The sequence below is a fragment of the Falco rusticolus genome, chromosome 7 (genome assembly GCF_015220075.1).
Source record: "Falco rusticolus isolate bFalRus1 chromosome 7, bFalRus1.pri, whole genome shotgun sequence".
In the NCBI taxonomy this organism is placed as follows: domain Eukaryota; kingdom Metazoa; phylum Chordata; class Aves; order Falconiformes; family Falconidae; genus Falco; species Falco rusticolus.
In genome coordinates, this window is record NC_051193.1 from 36,489,669 (window position 1) to 36,511,691 (window position 22,023).

Consider the following 22,023-nt stretch of genomic DNA (forward strand, 5'->3'; position numbering starts at 1 on the left):
TAAATTTTTAAGTTGTTTCTTACATTTAGTGACTTGTTTATATTAAAGCTACCTTTTATTCTCATAACCACTAATATTTTAAGGGGTTAAAAAAATTAAACAAAAAGAAAAGTCTTAAGGTTTGGGGTGTTTGGGGGGGGGGGGGGCGGTGTTGGTGGGTTTTTTGCTTTTGCTGCTTAAATCAGGGAGTTTAGTTAATTACCTATTTTAACACTTGGATGCCTTCCCTATACAATTAAAACTGCCATGATTACACAGTAGCAGCATTTCTGAGACAAATGCCTAGCAGGGGCATTTGTAATTATTTCCCAAGTGTTCCACCACAGCAGCTAAAGAATACATCCCAATATTAAAGATGTTTTCACAGAAGGATTGAGGATGGAAGGGACATCTGGAGATTACTTCGTCCAATCCCCCTGCTCAAGCAGGGTCAGTTGCCAAGAATAGTTTCGCATCAGGTTTTGAGTATCTGCACAGAGTGCGACTCTACTACCACCCTGGGCAACCTGTTGCAGTGTTTGAGCACCCCCACAGCCAAAAGTTCTTCCTTTGTTCACACGGAATTTTATGGTTTTTATTAACTTATGCCCACTCAGGACACTAGAGGTCAAATTTATACTTGGGTTAGCTTTTTTTTTCCATCCTCCCCTTGCTTTTTCATTCTCCATAGATGCATTTAAGAGCAAAGGGAGCAACAATGAGTGCTCAGTGTCTGCCAGGCAGTTGTCAGCTCATGTGCAACAACAAGGCTCATCACTGCTTTCCATCCCTCCTTCCCTCTGCATCCTGCAGAGCAAGGCTCAAGGCCAGATCTTTCAGCCCATAGCAGCCCAGCTGCCTACCATCAGCAGCCTGTGATTCCTTGGAGATCCACATCCTCCTTCCTGCCCCATCTTTTCTGATCTGGCCTCACTGAAGCATCAGGCAAGGCTGAACACATGCTGACAGTGACACGGAAAGCTCAGAAACCTCCAGCAGCTCTTCAGCACCTCCCCACCTTCTGCTGCAGGCCCCCAGGAGAAGAGGCAGTAGCCAGCATCCAGAGCATGTTATACGGGGGATAAGCAGAAAGGAAAGTCTGGAGGTAGATGCATCTTTTTGGGTTTTGGCTCACAGCTATGAAATCGCTGGTTGTTTTTAGTGGCATATTTCAACAAGGTTTACCTTGGCCTTTTAAAGAAAAGGTAACGGGCAACATAGGTACTGACTCACAGATACAACGAACATCCCTACTACCCACTGCCACACGCACAGATGAGAGAGATTAATTTATCACAGCTGTGCACAAGTCCTTTGCTTACTCTTCATAGGAGCTCCTGAGTTTCCATGCACTAAAACAGCAGGTTTACAATTCCTTTGGGTTTTTTCCCTTTTTCTGACATGGCTTAGTTAAAACTGAGATTCCTGTAATGGACAACATACACTCAGCTTAGGCTCCCAAGCAAAGTTTTAGTTAGTTTTATTTTAAGCTTGCCTATACTAAATATACTCTATTTAACACTAAAGGTCGTCTTCGGTTTCAAATCCCTTCCCTGGTTTGTAGAACAAACATCACATACCACATTTGAAAAATATGACAATGATTTTAAAAAAAGGAGATGTTGGCTTTGAAACAGAAAAAAAAGATATCAGAAGAGCTATCAGAGACTTTCTGCATGATTTAGAGCACTTCCGTATACTTCTAGTCTCCTTTGTTGTGGAACACATATAATGCCTCCTTTCTCAGATCTTACCTGGACACCTACCAAGCTCCCATCTCTTCACATACTTGTATACATATTACCTTGTATAATAGGACGACTTAAGCTGGGAACTGTCGCAAGTGATAAAATAACTAAAAATAAGGAATACAAAACCATAATTTTATCTTGGTAAAGTTGGGGGGAAGGAGGACCAAAAATATCCCCTTGCTCTAAAAACAAATAAATGGTAAAATAAGATCTTTAAATATTTTCCATTTCCGTAGTTAGTGTAAAACTACCACCTTAATGATACTTTTTAACCTGTTTTGCTTCAGGACACTGAGAATGACTTGAAGCCACATGCAGCCTAGTTGCTTTCTGATTGGGATTCACACATTATCAAGGTTGCACACAGTATTTCCTCAAGGAAAAACACCCAAACACCTGGCACTAAGTTAGAAGATGGGGCCAAGGAAGAAAATCTTACAGAAATATAGCATGTCTGCTTCATAAATTGTTCAAGATCCCATGAATTCTTGAGGGGAGGGTAAAAGAAAGAAAAAGCCAAGATAGTATCCAATCATTCCAGCAGACTATTTCCTCCTCCTGCACTCTTCAGGTGCTCTGTCTAGGTATTTTTTAAGCTATGTATAATATATATATTATTATATTTTTAAGCTATGTAAAATAAAAAATAAAAATAATCTTTCCTTCAGATGTTTAATGAAATGGAGGTAACAAGTTTGCTTACTTTCCTTACAAATACAGCAGAACTGATAAAATGAACCAAAAAATTATAAGTAAAGAAGCCTACATATACTATCAGGCAACTTAATTCCATCAGGCACAGAGTGCAGAAGAACTTGCTAAATAGTCCATTCTCATTGTGTGGAAGACACAGAACAAGGAAAAGCAACACTATAAAAGGGTTTACTTACAGAAATAAGAATGAAACTCACTTGACTTTTGAGGTATCACCCTCATTCATAACTAAAGCAAGTCCAGGCACTGAAGATGATTCGTAAAATTAATACCATCAACTTAAAAGATGTGAAAACGCAAGGTACTTTACAGTTTCATGCAATGATACAAGTACTACCAAAAGAAAAAAAAAATCCCAACAAAAAAACCCAACTCACAGAACTGTCACGAGGTTTCTAAATGTACACATCACAAAAATACATACAGCAGAAGAATTGTTGCTACCTACCTGTTTACATGAAAAAAAAAATTCACAACACAAACCACAGTGACACACTAGACTGCAGTCTGTGCTTCCAATGGTTTAATATATTATCTCCCACTGCTGAGAGCTGGTCTTGATTCAGTTAAAGCCTAAGCACTCAGGCTCTCCTGCTGGGAAACAAACAAGTCAAGTCGGTTTCAAGCATCTATTAATATACAGAAACAATTCTCACAAGCCTGAAGGCAGAAAAGAGAAATAGTAGGTTAAGGTTGCACGAAACTGTAACAAACTAGAGCAAATCAGAAAGCTGCACTGAGATTCAGTAATTCGCAAGAAAATTCATTGCAAAAGTCTATTTACTTCATGGAGGAAGTCACCACTGCCACCAGTTAGTGAGTCAAGCTAATCTGCAAGAATGTTTTACATAATGGGAAAATTTTTATTGGCCAGAGGTTCACAGTGTTCTTAAATTTCCAGAAACTGCAGATGTAAAGATACTTCTGTTAACCTAAACCAAAACCAAGAAAAGAAACTATCTGACCATTTCACAACATATGTCTAGTTTTACTAGCTACTGTACTTCAACCTATTCGGCACAGGAAATAATTACGCTTCAATATAAAAGGAAGGAAATATGAACACTGAAAACACAGGTAGTTTTAATACTACCAGCAAATGGTATTAAAACATACTGGCTGGCACATCATCACCATTTCTGAACCGTGATACTGAGAACTGAAGTAGTTTTTTAAATTACCAGTTTTATTCTTGTAGAAAACTAGTACTAGTGAAACCATCGGAACGGATTTACAAGAAAGCACGATACCATCTTCTTTCTTCCACCTTCACTTTATTATGAAATAAAAGCTAACGAGAGCCAAGAATCCCTGCAGACAGACAGTAACAAACTGAACGGTGGTCTTCCCTTCTTTTAGCAATGAAAATATGCTGCAACACAGCTACAGTATAAAATCCATTTTGCTCAAAGTAGCTCGAATGAATGAATCTTTCCTCACTTTTCAGAAGGCTGATAACAGCTTAAAGCAAGCCGTTTCAAAACATTTCACAGCTCTAGTATTCCTCTTATTCTGCTAAAAATGATCCATTTAAAAATACAAATTTGTTCAGATTATATTTTAGGTGCTGCTTTTAAAATATTTTTAATGATACTTAAGTTTATTTTTTTAATTACACAAGTATTAGGATTTGAGCTCCAAAACAGGCTTTAAACTACAAAAGTGACCATAAACTAAACACTACTATGTAAAGCCTCAAAAGAGCAAGTACACATTGAAGCGGTACAACTCTTACCACGACGATGTAATACAACTTCCCTAACAGGCCACAAAGCATGGGGGGAGCAAGTTTAGAAGCCCAACTCCAGAGAGGTAAATTCATCATCTTTTGCCAACCCCTGGTGGTAAGGTCTCCATAATGCAATACATTAACAACTGCTTCTGCGGTCCTTATTTTATCTTACTTACAGTGATGCAAATCCTTTATAAAAAGTGCTGCCCTACTGAAACAGTCTTTCTGAAGCACAGTACATTAGGAAATCCTATCTCACTTTTCTCCCCATAGACAATTTACCTATGTATTTGCCAGCAAAAGCCGTATTTCTGATTATGCGAGTTCCATCTTAGTTGATGGTAACAGAAGAATGAATGAATGAAAAAAGCCTTCCGACCCCAGTAACTGTATGTTCCTTTTTAAATTGAAACCTAATTAAGAGGGCTGTCTCCACTGCATGACAGAACCAACCTGTAATTATGGAGAAAGAAAAAAACAAGTATGCAACACCAAACAAAAAGCACATTTCTTTCTGATGTCTGGCGATACACTCCATTTGAAGGGCACACAGACCAAGACCAGCGATACAGCTGCACTGCCCAAGTGAAAAGCAACATCTCTGTCTTGCAATGACCAAAGCAATCTCTGGGAACCATCCTGAGGACCCAAAGGCATCCATCAGTTCACACAGAAAGCAGACAGTAGCACAGCTTTTTAAGTTCCACAGGATAGCTAAATACTTCTCCTCACCTGCAACTAGATTTTTCCTGTCAGTCTTGACAGCACTGTGCTTTGATGGACTTCATCATCTTTATCCACATACCAAATACCAGTCCTCACCCTCCACGAACTGGCAGGCTGCACTCCCTGTATGCCTTATCAAAAAACCACAGCCAGAACAATACTGGTTTTGTGGTCTGCCATAGGTTTTCCACCTAAGGCAACTGCTACACTTCAAATCACAAGAGTAAGCACAGCTCTTCCTAAAGCATTAGACATCTGGAACTCACGCTAGAGCAAGCTTAATCTGCTGTTTTGCAAGATGGCTCTACAGAGATCAGAACCCTTGGAGCTACTGTCATAAGCTAAGGTCACACCGTGAAAACAATTTCCTCAGTTCAGAGGGGAATACAATGCTATAGAGGCTTCGGTCGTTCTTGTCTAACACTGTATCTCCATGTGGTTCGGGGAAGGACTTCAGTACAGTAATCCAAAACACAAAATGCAAAAAAAAAAAAACCAAAACCCAAACCAAAAAAACCCACACACCCCCCAAACTCTAGACCAGAGGCAAAGTATGGATTAAAAGAAGAAATCCTTGCAGCAGCAACCAACAGCTGTGTTCTAGCCTATAGCCCAGGCCCTGATGCAGTCCTCTGGTGAACGGAAACAAGTAGACAGAACACCACACACACCTGAAAGGCTCCTTTTTCCTGTACTGGAGACCTCTGTCCTTCCAGAGTGCTCTGCTTGTGGACATAAGAAGATAAAGCCCCCTGTGTCACTGTTTGAGAGTTCTCTACTGACATAACCCACTTCCCAGACTTTATACTTCCAGTGCAGCTATCCATACGTCTGAGTAGGGACTGGAGACAACCCTAAAGCCTTCTGTGCTTAGACGACCACCAGAAATAATTACATGACAGCAAATGGCTGGCAATGGTATTTAAAACTGGTAACATTCCAAGATCTGTTTCCCCTATGAATTTCTGCCTCATTCAGTATTGGTAGTAGGTCAGTGTTATCAGTTATACATACCCTGAAAAGTCATCAGCCTGGTACCAATTCTCACCTGGCCTGCTTTTCCAGTTAGTTAATTTGGACTAACTAGTTCTGCCACAGTCACAGCAACACTGTGACACTGTCACAAAGAGTGGCCATTTTGAGTATGTGCAGAAAGAATGACCCAGTCACCACTTAGTCTCATCCTAGTTATTGAAAACAGACTAACATCCTGTATTAGCTTAGAACAATGGAAACTGAACACTTCTGTACTGGTTTACAGCCATTATACTCTGGCCTCTTGATTCTTGCAGTGGACATCTGGATATGTAGGGTAGTTTCATCAGAGGGCGTAAGGAAACAGCATCTCAAAAGTCACTTGTACGCAAACATTGAAATGTTTTTAAGAAACCTTTTATTTGCAAGAAAATGAGTAGAGACCAGAAGAACAGACACAAAAGCTTTTAAGGAGAGTATCGTACAGGCTCAGGGAGCTCTAACAGGGAATAAGGCCACATAGAAATGTGTTATTATTAAAACACTCTCTAGACACTCTTGTATCCATTTTACTTATTATATGTAATACTTGGCAACGGGCTCTGATGCTTGAGCCCTGGTGACTATCTACAGCCATTAAGATACTGGTACATCTTTATTTGGCCTTTCCACATCTTCCTTGGAATTTACTATGCTTATGGTAGTAAAAAAACCAAAACCAAACAAACAAAAAAAACCCACCCACGGCCAAACCACCATAATTCTGTCTCCTTGTTTTTTTACAGTTCCCTTCATAACATCATACAACACAAAACTCACGTTCACTGGTAGTTTAAACACCACTCCAGGTACAAAGTGAACTCCAGCACACTGCAGCTCTGGGTCTACTCCAAGGGGAAATACACAATTTCATTTCAGAGTTGGTAACAGCATCAAGACTGATGCATTGAATCTAGTCTTAACATCAGGTCCGGGCATTTCACTAAGATAACACAGAAGGCTGTAGGCCAGGTACTTTGAAGCTCAACGACATCCCGAATGGGATTCAGTACTTGAAATCAGGAGAACAAGAAAACCTAAAGCTGCACCCTTGGTTGCAAGAAAAACACAGGCCATAGGAAAACTTAAGAGCAGTGAGCTACTCATTGCCACAGACCTCATATTAAGACCTGTTCATTTTGAACTGGAGTTATGTTCTCCAGAATGCGTACAGAGGTTCCCAGTTTGGTATCCATTTGCAAATGTACTAAAACCAACTGATCTCTATTATTCAGTCCTTCAAGTCACTACTGGAAAACTTTAACTATCACACAAGCCAAAACAGATGCTGAGGCAGTATTACCCAAGATGATGACAGTTACCTGCATCTTCCTGCTCACTTCTGCAGTCCATTGCATGCTACCCTTGCAGCTGTGTCCTTTAAACCAGGCTGTTTCTCCTCAGTCCCCTAGACCCTTAATCAGGACTCACAAAGAACTGTGATAAAATACTATGGAGAAATTTCTAATGGCCCTTAGCATCATTCTGTTATCTTGCAGATGTTTATAGACAAAACATTTATATTCTAGTTTTTCTGGAAAATACATTTCATTACTCTGTTTCACATCACTCGTATTGCAGAAAACAAAATCACAAGATCAAGTACAAACACTCTTTCAAATTGCATTTAACCTCAGTCAATTATTCCAAACACATGTAAAAGTCAACAGCTAACTGGTTTATGCATTGTATCACTTGGTTCTTCTAAAGACAGAAGAAAGAAGAATTACTTACTTAATTTCTCTTGGCATGAATTTTTGTCGCTTTTCCCTCCATACTGGCTACTGGAACAATACCTTCTTACTGCTCAAGACCATATGAAAAACATTTACTCATTATCCTTTTAAGTCCAGTGTTAGTTTGGTATTGCTTTATGGCTCAAACACTTCCATTTTTTTTCCCTACACACCTGTGCCCTTCTTCCTTACTCCTCTTTAACACAGTCACCTAAATTCATACAATTTCTTCTCAGATTTCAGATCATTAGCCACGTAGTGATTTAGCCAAAGTGATCTGTTGCTATGTTTCTGTGCAAAAAAAAGTAAAAATTAATAATTCACACTTGCTCCCTAAAAAAAAAACTTCACTGAAATCCTTTTAGACTGCAACATGCTTCTTATGGCATCCTACCAACAAGTTTTCTGAATTCTTGTTGTCATCTTTATTTTGCTGTTCTTCCTCCTTTACTTCCTATAAATACCGATTTTTATCAGTTCAAGTTAATCTTTCACAAGCTGCCTCCTTCTTCCATCTTTTTAACCAGCCCAATCATCTCTTGGTCAACATTAAATCAAGACAATCATCCACATTTATTATCAAGAGCTTTCCCGTACATCAATAAATTCTTGCATAGGAGTGAATGTCCCACGCACCTTTCTCAAAAGACATCTGCTGTAAATGAAGGATTTTATTTGCTCAGTTCTTATGTTTGATCATTTGTTCATTTAGTACTTGTATAAAACAGAAATAAGTTTCACCACCGTACCCATTTTTGGTGGGCCTGTCACAATACCACCCTTACCACTCCGTAGACCTCTCCCTCTTACCTTCTTCACCTAAAAATAAACACACACGTCCGTAATACAATACATTCTCACTTCTTCCCTGACCATCCTTACTATGCCCTCTCTAAATCAACATTCCTGTGGGATATGCTGTTGATGCCATTTTGGCTACAGGAATGATAGATATTCCTTGATCTGGAATACAAACACAGCAAACACAGTGACAAATCCTGTTAATTGTCAAGTCTTAGCCTGCAAACACAAAGGTAGACTCCAAACCAGCTGAAAGCCAAGGTAGGAGGGAAGATGCAAGGCTAGGTTTTGTTAATATTTAAGTGTCTATGAAAGGAGCCCAGGACGCTGTCACCCTTCTGTCTATACTCTACCCTATAGCAAGGTTAGAACCAAGGCTTCAAGGTGACCAAGCACGACTTTCTGCCCAGTTCATTTCCACCTTTGGTTTTGGCATCACTTAGCAAGCCAATCACCTAACTGAGGAATAGCAACTTCACATCTGATGTCATCCAGCAGTATGACTTCACATCACAACCGCTATCTTTAAATGATCCCTTTAAGGGTTATTATTAGCAAGCTGTAAGTTATTATTAGCACACTGAGAAAACACTAATGACCAAGTTCTCTCACGCAACAGCTTGTCTATTTCCCCAATTACCACATAACTGGTAACTTTTCCTATTTGAGTTATTCCAAAAAGGATGAATAAGACCAAGGAGAATCATTCCTCTGCCTGTTACTTCAACCTACCAGATTTTGGGGAACAGCACCTGGCAATCACCCATTTCAACCCTGGCCAAGGTTACAAAGATTTTTGCTAACTTCTCATTTTTTTTGAGGACAAAAAAATAGACATGAAATCCACTGGCTGCTGCACACCACTTTAAAATGTTAAACTCGGGCCAAATCTGTTAAGCTAGGTTCCTGATGCTAGATCCGAAATTATTTAAACCACCCAACCCCATTAAGTGGATTCTTGCTAAGCTGCTACTTCTTCAAAAGGAAAAAAAAAAAAATCTCAGTTTCTTAAGAAAGATTTTATCTCTTACATTTCTTGCTCAATGCTATTTAATGCTACTAGACTTTTTGCTAGCTGGTCACAATTACCCTACTCTTTAAATCACACTACAAATACTTCTACCTCTAACGAGAAGAGGGTTGTGGCTTTATAAACCTGTCCCAACTAACTCTATAACTCTTGACCACCACAATTTCTAAAAATGAGGTGAGTTTTCTACTTACAACCCTGTGCTGTGGGAGAATTCAGACCTCAGCAAATTTGCCTTGCTGTCTTTGAAGGAATCCTAACAGCAAGGAGCTTTTAACAAGTACACTTGGGAATGCACATTTTTTTTAAAAAAAATTCATATATATATATATCTCAATTCTAACTACTGCAGAGTGAGTCGGGCGTCCAATCACGGGTGTTTAGTACAATTTTAGATGGGTGCAGGACTGGCAGGTAGGAAGTCTGGCCATATGGAAGACTGCATGCTTTTGGAGCTCCAGCTTCAGACCACGTGGAATCACCTACAGCATTTAAGATCATACTCTGACTCTGTGTTTAGGCACCACCTTTGTTCCCTTAAGTTCTTCTAAAATCACTAGCCAATCAGGGCTCAAGCAAAGGAATGCTATCATTATGTGTTTAAGTTAAAACACTGCTCTTTAAAAAGAAATGCTGGTGTACAGGGATCAACAAGATAGGAGCTCAAATACTAGATTCACAAGGGTTTTATTGCTGTAATAGTCAGTCTAATTTCTGGATTTTTTGATCAAGTATTTCTTTACATTGAATTTCTTTAATACTGCAGTATCCACATCTACATGATAACAGTGCATGAATGTAACATATAGGCAACACTTAGACGAGAGCTACAACAGAGGCAGCTGCAAAAATCTAAATCACCCATGCAAAAAGCTTATGATCTATTTCTTCCATAGTCCTTCCTATGAAAACAGCCTGTCTTTTTAGTATCTTATCAACTAGCCCTGCTTTTGGGAAATATTTTAATAAAGATAAGTCCTTTTAAAAATAAAAAAATACAGCCATGAAAACAGTTCTAGGCAGAAGCCTGCTTTCATTAGGCATATTAATATTTCAATCCCAGCAGCACCATCTAATGGAGAGCTCAACAATTTTTCCCCTTCTTTAACGTGACAAGCATTTTATTTTGGAGGTGTTAACAACTGATACTTCAACACATGGCCTACTTAATACTCTATAAAAACTGATTAGCTACAAAAGAAGCCAAATCATTTCTCCATAGGCAATAATCACACGGTTCTTTCTCCCACAGACATTACATTCACATACAAATTTACTGAATATGACCAGGATGTTTGTTTAACCAGGAGTGAAGATTTTAGTTAGAAATACTGTAAAAATAAACAACCAAAAAACCAGTAACTGGGAAGCAGCAATGCCAGCTTAAAAATAAAGCTACCTTAAGTGTGTTTAAACTTTACCTCTGAAAGCAAGAGAGATGTCAGTACCTCTGAAGCATAAGGAATATTGACAAACCTGGACTTCAACCACAGCAACATAAGTCACTACCTACATCTGCTTAAGATGAAGTTAAGTATTCCAAGACATCTTCAGGTTGCACTTCTGCTACAAAAGATGGGTAGCTAATTGTCATAAACATCAATAAAGCATGTAGCATGATGACTCTCGTCAACTTCCACTATTTCTCTCATTACCATTTTCTCATGCAAACAAACATGACAGAACTTATGTAAGAAACAGATGTACAGTAGTAGTATTTTTTCCTCACTGTATTTTGTCCTCCTTGTTCTTTATTTAAATCACAACACTGCAAGTAAGGGTTCAACTACTTTGATCTTTTCCAATTAACTTAGCATATGGACACTCTTGTTCCAGCATAACTGTCTTTTTATACATAGCTCAAAGGACTTCCAAAGTCTGTCTGCCCTATCCTATCTCAGAACAGTCAACTAATCCATTGAGAGTTCATATTTAAAAAAAAACAAACACCACAACACCAAAAGTCTTAATAAATAATTCTGCAAAAATACAGCACCATCCTTTGGCTTTATGTACTAACAGCTTTATTTACACAGAGGACAATTCAAAGCTTCTTCCTCATTTATTTTGAGAGAATCTCCTCAGCAAAAATATACAGAATGCAGCAAGTGGATATTTATTTGGCTGTCCTAAATCTTTATTTAATAAAAAAAAAAAAAAAAAAAAAAAGACACCACACAAAACCAAAAACCCCAATGCATAGATAAAAACCAAACCAACCAAACAAACAAACAAAAAAAGAACCACCACAAAAAATAACCAATAGAGTAAATCCCCCAAATTGCCTCAAAAATCTTACTGGCAGCCAAAATACTGGAAGTTGCATGTCTTTCATCCTTTCAAAATGAAAGTGAAGTTTTCCGGAATTTGTAAGAAGGAAAGAGGAATAAGGGAAATCAGCAGCTATTTTTCAATACCTGGAAACATAGAAGTACAACACACAAATAACAACAAACTTGTTTTAATCTTCCTAGAGATTGCCAAGAGCATTCTTCTGCACGTGCTCCAAGAAAGCGTCAAAACACCTTGCTGTTAGCACAGACAGAAACCCCCCTGCCAAACAGTACGAGCAACGCAACAGCAATACCTACTAGCTGAACTACAATGTGTGATCCGTTGGTATTTCCATTACATACTGACACCATAGGTGAGTAGCGAGATATATTTCCTAATCTGAAATATAGCATGCTAAGGTTCTGTAGATAGAAACATGAATCAACTTCTGACAGAAAACAGAGAAGATACATAGTGTCACTTGAAGTCAGCAGTATTGCTAACCTAAAATGAAGTTAGCTCAAATCCTTTCTTTTTTTTCCTCCCAAAATGCAGAGTTTTAGAAAGCAACGAAGATACTACTGCATCAAAGGGTTCCAAAACTGCTAGAGATGTGCATATGCAAATCAGCAGCCTTCATTTATTTAGGTATCCAACTTCCTTCTCAAACTGTCAGCCAAACGGTAGCATTCTGAAAACGTGATATTTTACACTACAAGCACTTTACCTTTGGCACCTACTAAACAGAACCGGTATCCTAATCAGGTTCAACCATAACAGTCATAAAACAAAAACATTCCCAAGCAAAAGCACAATGCTCCTCTCAAAGATGTTGTGCTGAACATAAAAGAGGACAGTGAAAAGGATGGAATGAGAGAGCAAGTGTAGATTTAAAGATACATGTACTTCAGACAACAGCAATATACACTGCAGACTACCTTGAGTAACCTGGAAGACAAGAGCCTGTTAGTTCACCTGAAATGGGAGGTGGGATGGGGAGGGAGGGATGGGGAGGGAATCAAAGAAGCAGGTAGCTACAGAGAGGTCAAAGAAGAGTGGATTTGCATATTAAAATTAGCCAGAAGTGTAAACGTAAGTACAAGCCTGGAAACAAGTATTTCAGTACAAAAGTGATCTAAATGGAAGTAAAGGGGAAAATGCAGTCCTTCGCTATAGTGCAAGGATGAAACCACCTTGGAATAAAAGTTATCCCTTAGCAACTCCAAAATTACAAGAGAACTGACTGAAACCAGTTCAAAATAAGCCACTTGAGGAATCAGAGGAACCAGCTTGAGAAATTAAGAGCATTTATACTGTTTGGCCAAACAAGACGAAAGAGAAGCACAGCATGGACAGGAGCATTCCATTAGTAACTGAAGAGCTTAAAATGCCAGAAGAGGAGTCAGTTGGGATGGTTTAAAGGAGAGAACAAGTTGAATGAAAAATGTAAGGCTATACTTCCTATGCAAAATAGAGACGCATATCTGCAATTCGTTAAGTCAGAAGTGACAACACTCGAGGCAACCTAGTCTCAGAAGGTTCCTCTCTGTGGAAAGGCAGAGGGCACAGTCAAACTGGTACAGTACACAAGAAGTCCATTATAAAAACCTCTAATAACTGTTCTAATTATCACTCTCAAGTACATGGATGAGCTTACAAAATGAAATCCATTCACGTTGCCATGATCTGGTCTATAAGCTGGGCTTTGCTATTAGAAAAGTTACTTTAGCCACATTATCATGTAAGCTGGTTCCACAGAGTAAGAAAAAAAAATTGTTACTTTTCTACAACATCCAAAGCAGCAAGTTGGGAACAAGCACGAGCACCACATTAATTCTGTCATGTACACCCGGCTTCTATAGCACTGCATGCTTGCTGTACACAATGGAAGAGTGTGAACCAAATACAGTTTCCTGTCCCATGACGTTGACAGTGCAGAAAGGCACAGCACTGCAGAGGAGACCCAAGGGGATGCCTCTACACAGCACTTGCTGTCCATTTCATTTATCAACAGATGATGTTTGTACCACCCTGCTGGGTCTCAGCACCTCACCCTCATGTCCTCAGATTCTACGATTCAGGAAACTTCTGTCTTGACAGCACTGCTCACCTGAGCAAGCATCAAGTTCAAATCCACCAGAAAAAAAACAGCAGTGGAAGAAGCATCAGCAAGACTGTGTCTTTCCTCAGCCTGCTAATCGTGCTAACCACTTGACTGAGACATCATGCTTCCTCTTGCTCCGACTCTTAGGCACGCTGAGTTTTGATTATTCTTGGCATAGCAGAAGAATTTCAAGAGAAGGAAGTGACACTACTCTTAACAGGCCTGTGGCTTAATGATGAGAATACTCCCCAGGGAAGTAGGAAACTTGGATTGGAATCCCCCTTCTGCCCCTGGGACTTGGGCATGGTGTCACATCAGCGCTGCAACATCAAAGCCCCTTGTTGGTGTGGCCCTAACTGAATGACAGTACACATCTACAGGAATGAAAAAAAACCCCAGCCTCCAGATTTCCTAGATGCTTACACTGGTATCTTCAATGGACTATCTTCTCTTTCTTGACAGATGTCAAAGCCAGAATGAAGTGGCAGCCAGGAAGGTACTTCTTATCTCACAGTAGCATCTGCAACATGCTTTTCAAGACAGACCAACTCAAAATAACTTTTTGCTGGACGTCTAAGGAAGCTGGAAAAACTCAGAGCATTTTGAGCTTGTCTTGAGTGGGCACATCTTATATTTACAAAGATGTTTTTCATATTAATGCAGCAACCACAGACAAAAGTTTGGTATTACTCCAAATGTTAAATTTTTCTAGTTATGAGCTTCCACATAGTCATCATTAAGGCATGTAAAACATGTTTCATGACTTTTCACTAATATTTCTGACTGAAGCGTTTGCTACATATATTTTATGTGAAAGGATATATTCACTTCAGAGCATTTAAACTATACTACAGAATTATGACCAATTTGTATCAACATAAATAATCTACAGAATGGTTCCTCTAAAATCAGAGAAATCTCTTTCATGAATGGTCATTTTACGATACTATGTAAAATAATACTGGAACTACAAAACATTCCAACTTAAAGCAGTCCTGCTATGCCCACTGCAGTTCTAATTTCTGCAGTTTGCAGAAATTCAATCTTGATGTTGAAGTACACAACACCCCAACTTTCAGTACAAGAAGGGTGCCAGGGAGGGAGACCACCACAAGTGTCCAGTACTGAACCTCTGCGTTCGTGAACATGTTGAGACTTTGCTTCCAATGCTGCTCTTGATTAGATGAACTGCAGAACTTGGAATTCTACTAAAATCACACTTTACACATGCAGAGTAAAGCAGCAGGGAAGAACAACAGCATAGGAATCAAAGGCTTAACATTTTTTGGGGGGTGGAGAGGATTAGTGACCTACAGTTGTATATAATTTGAGAGACACCTACCCTGTTAACCTAGTTACAAAGCCAACAGTCAGTAGCAATTGACTTCACAGTGGCAATGATTCTTTGCTGTCAGTGCTCCAGTAGACAAGATCAGGAAGAAAACACACACCTTCAAAACTATATAAATATACATACACACAGACATCCCTCTCTCTCTCTCTCACAATTCCCAATATCAAATAATCTTTTGCCTTATTTTCCCCCTAAGTTCTAAGATCTTTCTACTGTATACTTCACTTACAGATTTTTTAAGGGCTTTTTTGTCTTTATTTCCTTTTCCTTCCCATCAGAAGGGCACATCTCTTCCTACTTTGCAGACACCTAATGATCTTTCATTGCAAGTTGCATCCCTTACCTCCCAATTCTCCAGTCCTTTCTCTTTCTACCTTAAAAGAAGAACGCATAGAAAAAAATGAAATGTTTGTGATACGTCAAAGCAAACATATACTGACTTTAAACTATACATTTATGAGGGTATGGGCTACCAGCAGGCAGAGCTGGGAGACCAGTTATATTCTCTTTGCCAGACCTTCACTGCTGTAGTTTGTCACCACTTCACTACCACAGGTTAAAAAAGTCTAAGACAAAACCTAGTGGCACTACAGCATTATCTCCTGTGCTACTGTCACACCTTCATTCTGTTGCACAAAAGTAAAAAACTCTCCCTCCCTCAGCTTTTTCTCCCCATACCACATCCTGAAATTTCCCATTTCACTCTGTCCCACCACCTTTGGTGTTCCTGAGCCATATGCCAAAAATGCCAGGAGGCTTCAAATACAAGCATCATATTCTGAAAGTACCCACCCACAGGCACTTTAAAAAAAAAAAAAGGTGCCTTGGCAATTCTTTAAAGGAAATGTGCACAAAAGCACAGACATCTGAAACTGATGTGTAATGAGCAGTCTTCAGACATCATAAGATTCAGCACCTTCAGTTAAGAAACACTATTATAATAAAATAAAAAAACCTAATGAAATCTAGTTATTGCATCATCTAAGATATCAGAGATCAAAATGTATTATTCTTGCAATAACTACTGCTACAAAGCCAGTTCAGCATACTGGAGTAGATTTAAGTCATTCCTATTTTTAAACTGTCTTTTCATCTGCAAAGAACTATGAACATCTACTTATCAGTGTATTTATGTTCCAGTGGTTTAACAACGAAAGTTAAAATTTAAAGATTTCTGGCATTTTTATTTTCAGCATTGCTATTTCTACTAATAGAACAGCTGGACTTCAGTAGTGATAAAACATGTTCTTCTTCTTTCACCTGAACTTTTCATTATGGACACGATCAACGCAAAGATCCAAAATACAACAAGATCTTGGAATCATTTAGAAGACAAATGTCTTACCAGTCCATGCTAACACTTCATGAGCAATTTTTTTGTCACTGATGCTACTAACTACTGCCATCTTACACAGTTTTCCAAGGTACCAACAGTAAAAATGCTTGCACGATGATCAAATGCTCCGAGTCCATACAAGAATGGTTTCTCAAAACTGGTATCATCAAACTTAACTGCAGAAGGACTTCAGGAAAGCCTAAAGACTGAGTTATTTAGCACCCTCTTTTGATTAGAATGAATTTGCTTTGCTACCGAATGCACTTTCCTTTTCTATATTCTAGGTCCAGCTATTATTGGAAGCTTTTCATCAAAGTCTTATTTCAGTAAAACACCTACCATTTTCATGCTGGAACAAAGCAACTTTTATAACCTCATAGGGCCGTCTGCTTGCAATGCTCAAACTCAAGATACATCAGTGTTTCCGTTATCAAGCTTTATGACAAGGGGTTTCCCAGTTCAGCTGTAAAAAACTCTGATTCAGTCCAAACGTTCAAGTATTTCTCATCTTAAAATAAAAACCCACTCCCCAATCACAATAAATAACATTTACATCTACTGCAATCCATACACTGTGTGTACAGATTGCCATTTATTGACACCTTTAGCCAAACAACTTGTTTTAAAGGAGGAGATATGGTATACGCTATGATCTCTCTAGTTCTAACTCTTAACAACCAGTGTAGCCTTTAAATCCAGGCTTCTGTGAAAGTCAGTAGCTATTCCAAATACATATTTTTACTATTTCAAATCACGTTATTTGTCTAAGCTAAATACTGCTAGTACAGGTTCACATCATACCCTGAACTCCTTTCCGGGCTACAAACGTAAGTTCAGGTAAGCACGCAATAATGCTATGTGTGTTCTACGGGACAAACCTGCAAGGGAAAATACACAGAGCTACTGAAGAAATAGTAATAATAAAAAAAAACCAACCCGCACAAATTACAACATCCAAAGGCTCAAGAAGCTAGAGAAGTCACTGACCCAAGGAGACTGTGCATTTCAAATTGTATCGTTGGAACTTCCCACATTTTACTACTAGAGAAAGAGGGAGAGGGAGCCCGTCCCGATGCGGGGTGCAGACCCACGGAGGCACGAACAGCCCCCCACGCCACCCCGCACCGGCGGGACGTGACACGATGCCCCTCGGTATGAACATCGCTTCTGTTTTCCCGCAGAGAATTCAAACCTCAGACACCTGAAGATACAAATAAATCAAGACGTAAATGCCTTACCTTCCTATTTTACAAGCCACTGCAGTTCTCAGATTATGAGTCAGTCATAGGTTCATCTGCAGAGGAATGACTCAGTATAAACTTTTAAACACTCGTTATTTTTCCTAGCCGGCAACGCGGTAATTAATTTAAGGCGTTAAAACGCGGTGTGTCGCGAATCAGCGCACAAAATGAATGGCGTGAAAACAAAACACTTTTCTTTCCGCTCACGCCAGGCAGGCGGGCTTCACGGCGCAGGGCCGCTGTAGGCAGAGCCTCCGCCACAATATGACTCCTCCGGCACCGACCAGCGCCGGCCCCGCACCGCCGGCCGCCCCAGCCCCGTGGCCCGGGGCCGCTCCGCAGAGCGCAGCCGGAGCCGCCGCAGAGGGCGGCCGAGGGAGGCGCAAACTCGCGGGGCCCCGCGCTCGGCGCCCAGGCGCGGCGGCTGCTGGCAGTGCCCCTTTAAAGGCCGTCGGCCCGCCCCCAGCACTGCATATGGAGGGAGCCAGGAGCGGAGCGAGGCTTCTGCATTCAAACGACACATCAAACGCCGCAAGCGCCGCCGCGCCGCCCGCTGCCGCACGGCCCCGCTCCGGCCCGCCGGCCGCCTCGCCTCCCTGCCCTCCCCGGCACGCACGCACACACACACCGCGGGGGGAAGCCGAAGGGGGGTGGGGTGGGGGGTGGGCAGAAATAAGTAAGCGAAAAGGGGGCACCTGCGAAGCCCTGGAGTGCGAGTGCGTCCGGGCAGGCAAAGTCCACGCCGCCCCCGCCGGAGGCTGATCTATCTCCGGGCACCGGCCGCCGCCAAGGTCCCGGCAACAGGCTGCGGGTGAAGCGCGCTCGGCCCCTGCCTGGTAGCAGATGCCCAGTATCAGCGCCGCGCCGCCGCCGCGCTTCCCCGCCGGCTCCGCGGGAGCACCCCCCAGCTCCCGCCGCCCGCCCCGCCGCGCCCCCCTGCCCGGGGAGCCCGAGCGCAGACAGGCGAGCCCGGCCGGTACCGGAGCCCCGAGCGGGAGCCGCCGCCACGGCGGCAGCGAAGCGCCCTTCCCCCCCCCCCTCCCCCGCCGCCTCGCCGCCGCGCCGCTCCCCGGGGCGCGCCGAGCCCCGCGGCCGCCCTACCTGCAAGCGTGCGAGGGGAGCGGGGCGGCGGGCGGCAGCTGGAGCCCGGCGAAGGCGACCGCCAGCCCGACGGAAAGTCCCTGCCGCTCTGCGCCGTCTCCCCCCGCCCCGCACTTCCTCTCCCGCCCGCTCAGGCTGGAAATCCCCGGCGAAGCCCGCTGCTCTCCCGGCTCCTCCTCACACACGGAGGGGCGGGCCCGGCCGAGCCGCTCAGCGCGCAGGCGGGAGCCGGGGGTTGGGCCTGCCCTGCCCGCCTGCCCCGGCTGCACCTGATGCCGCCGTTACCCTCCCCCCCCGGCCCGCCGCCGCCGCCGCGGGCACAACCCCGGGGTGAAGGGGCCTCCTGCTCCCAGGCGGAGCCCGTCCCGCCCGCCGGCCCTCCGCAAGCGGCGAAGGGGGCGCGGGGTGGGCTGTGAGGAGACGGCGCGTCCCGCTCGGGGAGGTGGGGGCGGCCGGAGGGCGGGCGTTGCTGCGCCGGCCCGGCCGTGGGGGCACCGGGGAAAGGGCGCGGGCGATGGCGGCGGGACGCGGGGCGCCGGCGGGGCGGGATCGGCGCGGCGGAGAGCCGCTCGCATCCCCTCTCCGCCCCGAGGGACGTTCGAGCAGCCCCGCGCAAAGAGTCGCCTCGAACACAATAGCCTTTATTAAAAAAAAAAAAAAAAAAAAAAAAGCCATTGGGAAAAAGAGGAGGGAGGAAAAAACGCGGGGGGCGGGGGTGGGGGAGAGGAGAAGAGGGGAGGGGGAGAAGAGTCTGGAAAAGATCAGAGAAGAGCGGCGAGCCAGGGCCGTGCGCCCCCCGGCGAGGCCGATCGCCCCAGGGGCCCGGGCCGGCTGCAGGCGGCTGGGCTTGACCGTAGGTGGCAACCCCGATGGCCGGGCGAGGGGAGCGTTCCCTTCCCCGGGGGCGCGGCGGGGCGAGAGGCACCCGGGCCCCTGCTCAGGCGGTGCTCCCGGCAGTGGGGGAAGGGGGGCGACGGCGACACCCGATAGAACCTGTCGCTGCGGTCGGTCGGATTAAATAAACGCCTGTCTCGGGCTCCGCTGGTACCGCGGCATGTCCCGATCGGGGCAGATGCTCGGCCGGTACCGGCAGCCTCGTTGCGCCGGGGCAGCGTTGTGCGGCTCGCTGTGTCCCCGCCGCCGCACCGCGGGGGGCGGCTCTGGCGCAGGAGCGGCGCGGGGGGCTCGGCCGGGGCCGGGGCCGGGGCCGGGTGGGGGGGTGGGGGGGACTCGGCCGCAGCCGGCGGCAGCGCGGCCCGGAGTCGGCGGGGACAACTCCCGCAGAGGGGCCTCCGGAGCCCCGGGGGCAGCGGTGGGGCTGGGGGGCCAGGGAGCCGGGAGGGCCGGAGCTGTAAGGAACGTGCGGAGCTGAACACGGAGAAATGTGTGGTGTTTGGCTAATTTCAGTGGGATGAGGTCACCGTCCTTTTTGGACGTTGTTTATCGAGGGATCACTAGGGAGGAACAGTTGGATGTGTGATCCTGAACGGACGAGCTTTGCGTCATAGTTGCCGCTTACAGCATCTCTCCACGTCCTGCAATCCATCCTGACCCTCTTCGGTCCTCATCCCCTGGATCTCCGTAACGCCCACGCTAACCAGCGCTGCAAAACCAAACGTCCCCAGCTCCGGCTGTGTCCTGACACAGCCCCTCAGACACGAAACTTGGCCTGCACTGCTAATCCCCTCCTTGTGTGCTGGTTTTTTCCTCATCCCACCTCTCTGCTTTCTCCCCCCATCTCCCGCCTTTCGCTGCTGTCCCCAGTAAGGGGCTGGCTTAGCTGTCAAGACAACTGCGCCTTTGGAAATGATGCTGTGAACCTGCGATCAGAAAGACAATCAAAGACCAATGTCTTAAATGTGCCCATCACTTGTTCAAGATTGCTTAGCTCCGGACCGGCTGATAGGACTGGGCACCGAGCCTGGATTTCTCCAGCAGCAGGGCTGCAAATAAGTTTCTATCAGAGACAAGCCTGCAATTTTCTTCTTTGCCACTCTTTTTGCTGTTGTGTATGTGTCCTCTTGATTTGCCTCAAAAAAAAAAAAAAAAGAAAAAACATAATAGGATTCCAGTGCCTGTAGCTCTTGCAGCTATATTAATGTATCTTTCCCCAAAAAGAGAAAACAAATTCTTACACCATCTAAAAGATGTTAAGCTTTTGCCCATTTAAAAATGTCTGTAGCCAAAGGGATAAAGTGTTGATTTACTGCAGTATGTACTGTTTCAAGTGCTTTGATGCTTTCTTCTTTTTCCATGTCATTGCTACAAGATTGTAAAGATTTCTAATACAATGAGATGCAGCAAGGTATGTCACCAATGCCTTGTCTTTAACTGGTTTAGAATTTTATCTTATAAGCGACATTTTCACTGGGGCCTGAAATGCTGTGTCTCAATGCTGCTGCTGCTGCTTAACAGCAGTGTTTAAAATACAGTCGTTGGAGGGATAGCCACTTAGAAAAACAGGAATAATGGTAAAGACCATAGAGTATATTTCAGTAAAATGGTTTGAAGAAATACATAAATAGGGCATTACATTGAAAAATTACATGGGAGCAAAGAATTTTTTAAAATCCACCAAGAGAAGGGTGGTAATCCATTACAAACTTGGACAGGGATAGTTATCTCCAAAATCTATGAGGAAGATACAGAAGAGCAAATACCATGTGATTATGGGAAACTATAATTTCTCAGATAGAGACTGGAAGATACCACTGGGAAATGGTAGGGTTTAAATGTTCTTGAGTGTCATAGAAACTCGATTTCTCAAGGAAACAGTCCATGAGAGAGGATGCTATTTTAGGCCTAGCAGCAAGGACCTTGTAGAAAGCCATAGCGTTGAAACTAATCTTGAACTGAGTGATCACGGACTAATCCAGACAAATGCAGATCTTTGTCTAAGACTTGGGGTCACAGAACAGCAGACTTCAAGAAATGGAGGCAATTCCTGAAGTTGACAGGATGGAGGAACCCAAAGATGATTTTTACCCCAAGATACTGAAAGAAACTGGCAAAGGAAACAATTGCCAAAACAAGGATTTGTTCAAGGTTAGAATTAGTACCCTGTGCCTAAAACACTCTATAGTGAAAGGAGAAAGGCGGTAATGCTGGTAGCCTCAGGCCTACTCATCTG

At 43.3% G+C, this 22,023-nt stretch overlaps 1 protein-coding gene across 6 annotated transcripts in view; it reads right to left on the bottom strand.

Moving 5' to 3' along the window:
• Window positions 1-19,050, bottom strand: part of TRAF3 (TNF receptor associated factor 3) — a 71,282-nt gene extending 52,232 nt beyond the window's left edge. For 4 of the 6 annotated variants that reach the window (XM_037394562.1, XM_037394561.1, XM_037394560.1 and 1 more), the window contains exons 1-3: window positions 18,894-19,050; window positions 18,488-18,625; window positions 17,790-17,845 (exon numbers count right to left, since the gene is read on the bottom strand). The gene's annotated coding sequence lies outside the window, so the exon portion shown is untranslated. The remainder of the gene's footprint in view (window positions 1-17,789; window positions 17,846-18,487; window positions 18,626-18,893) is intronic. The other 2 variants (XM_037394557.1, XM_037394559.1) reach the window with 2 other exon arrangements.
• Window positions 19,051-22,023: the final 2,973 nt, after the last annotated feature.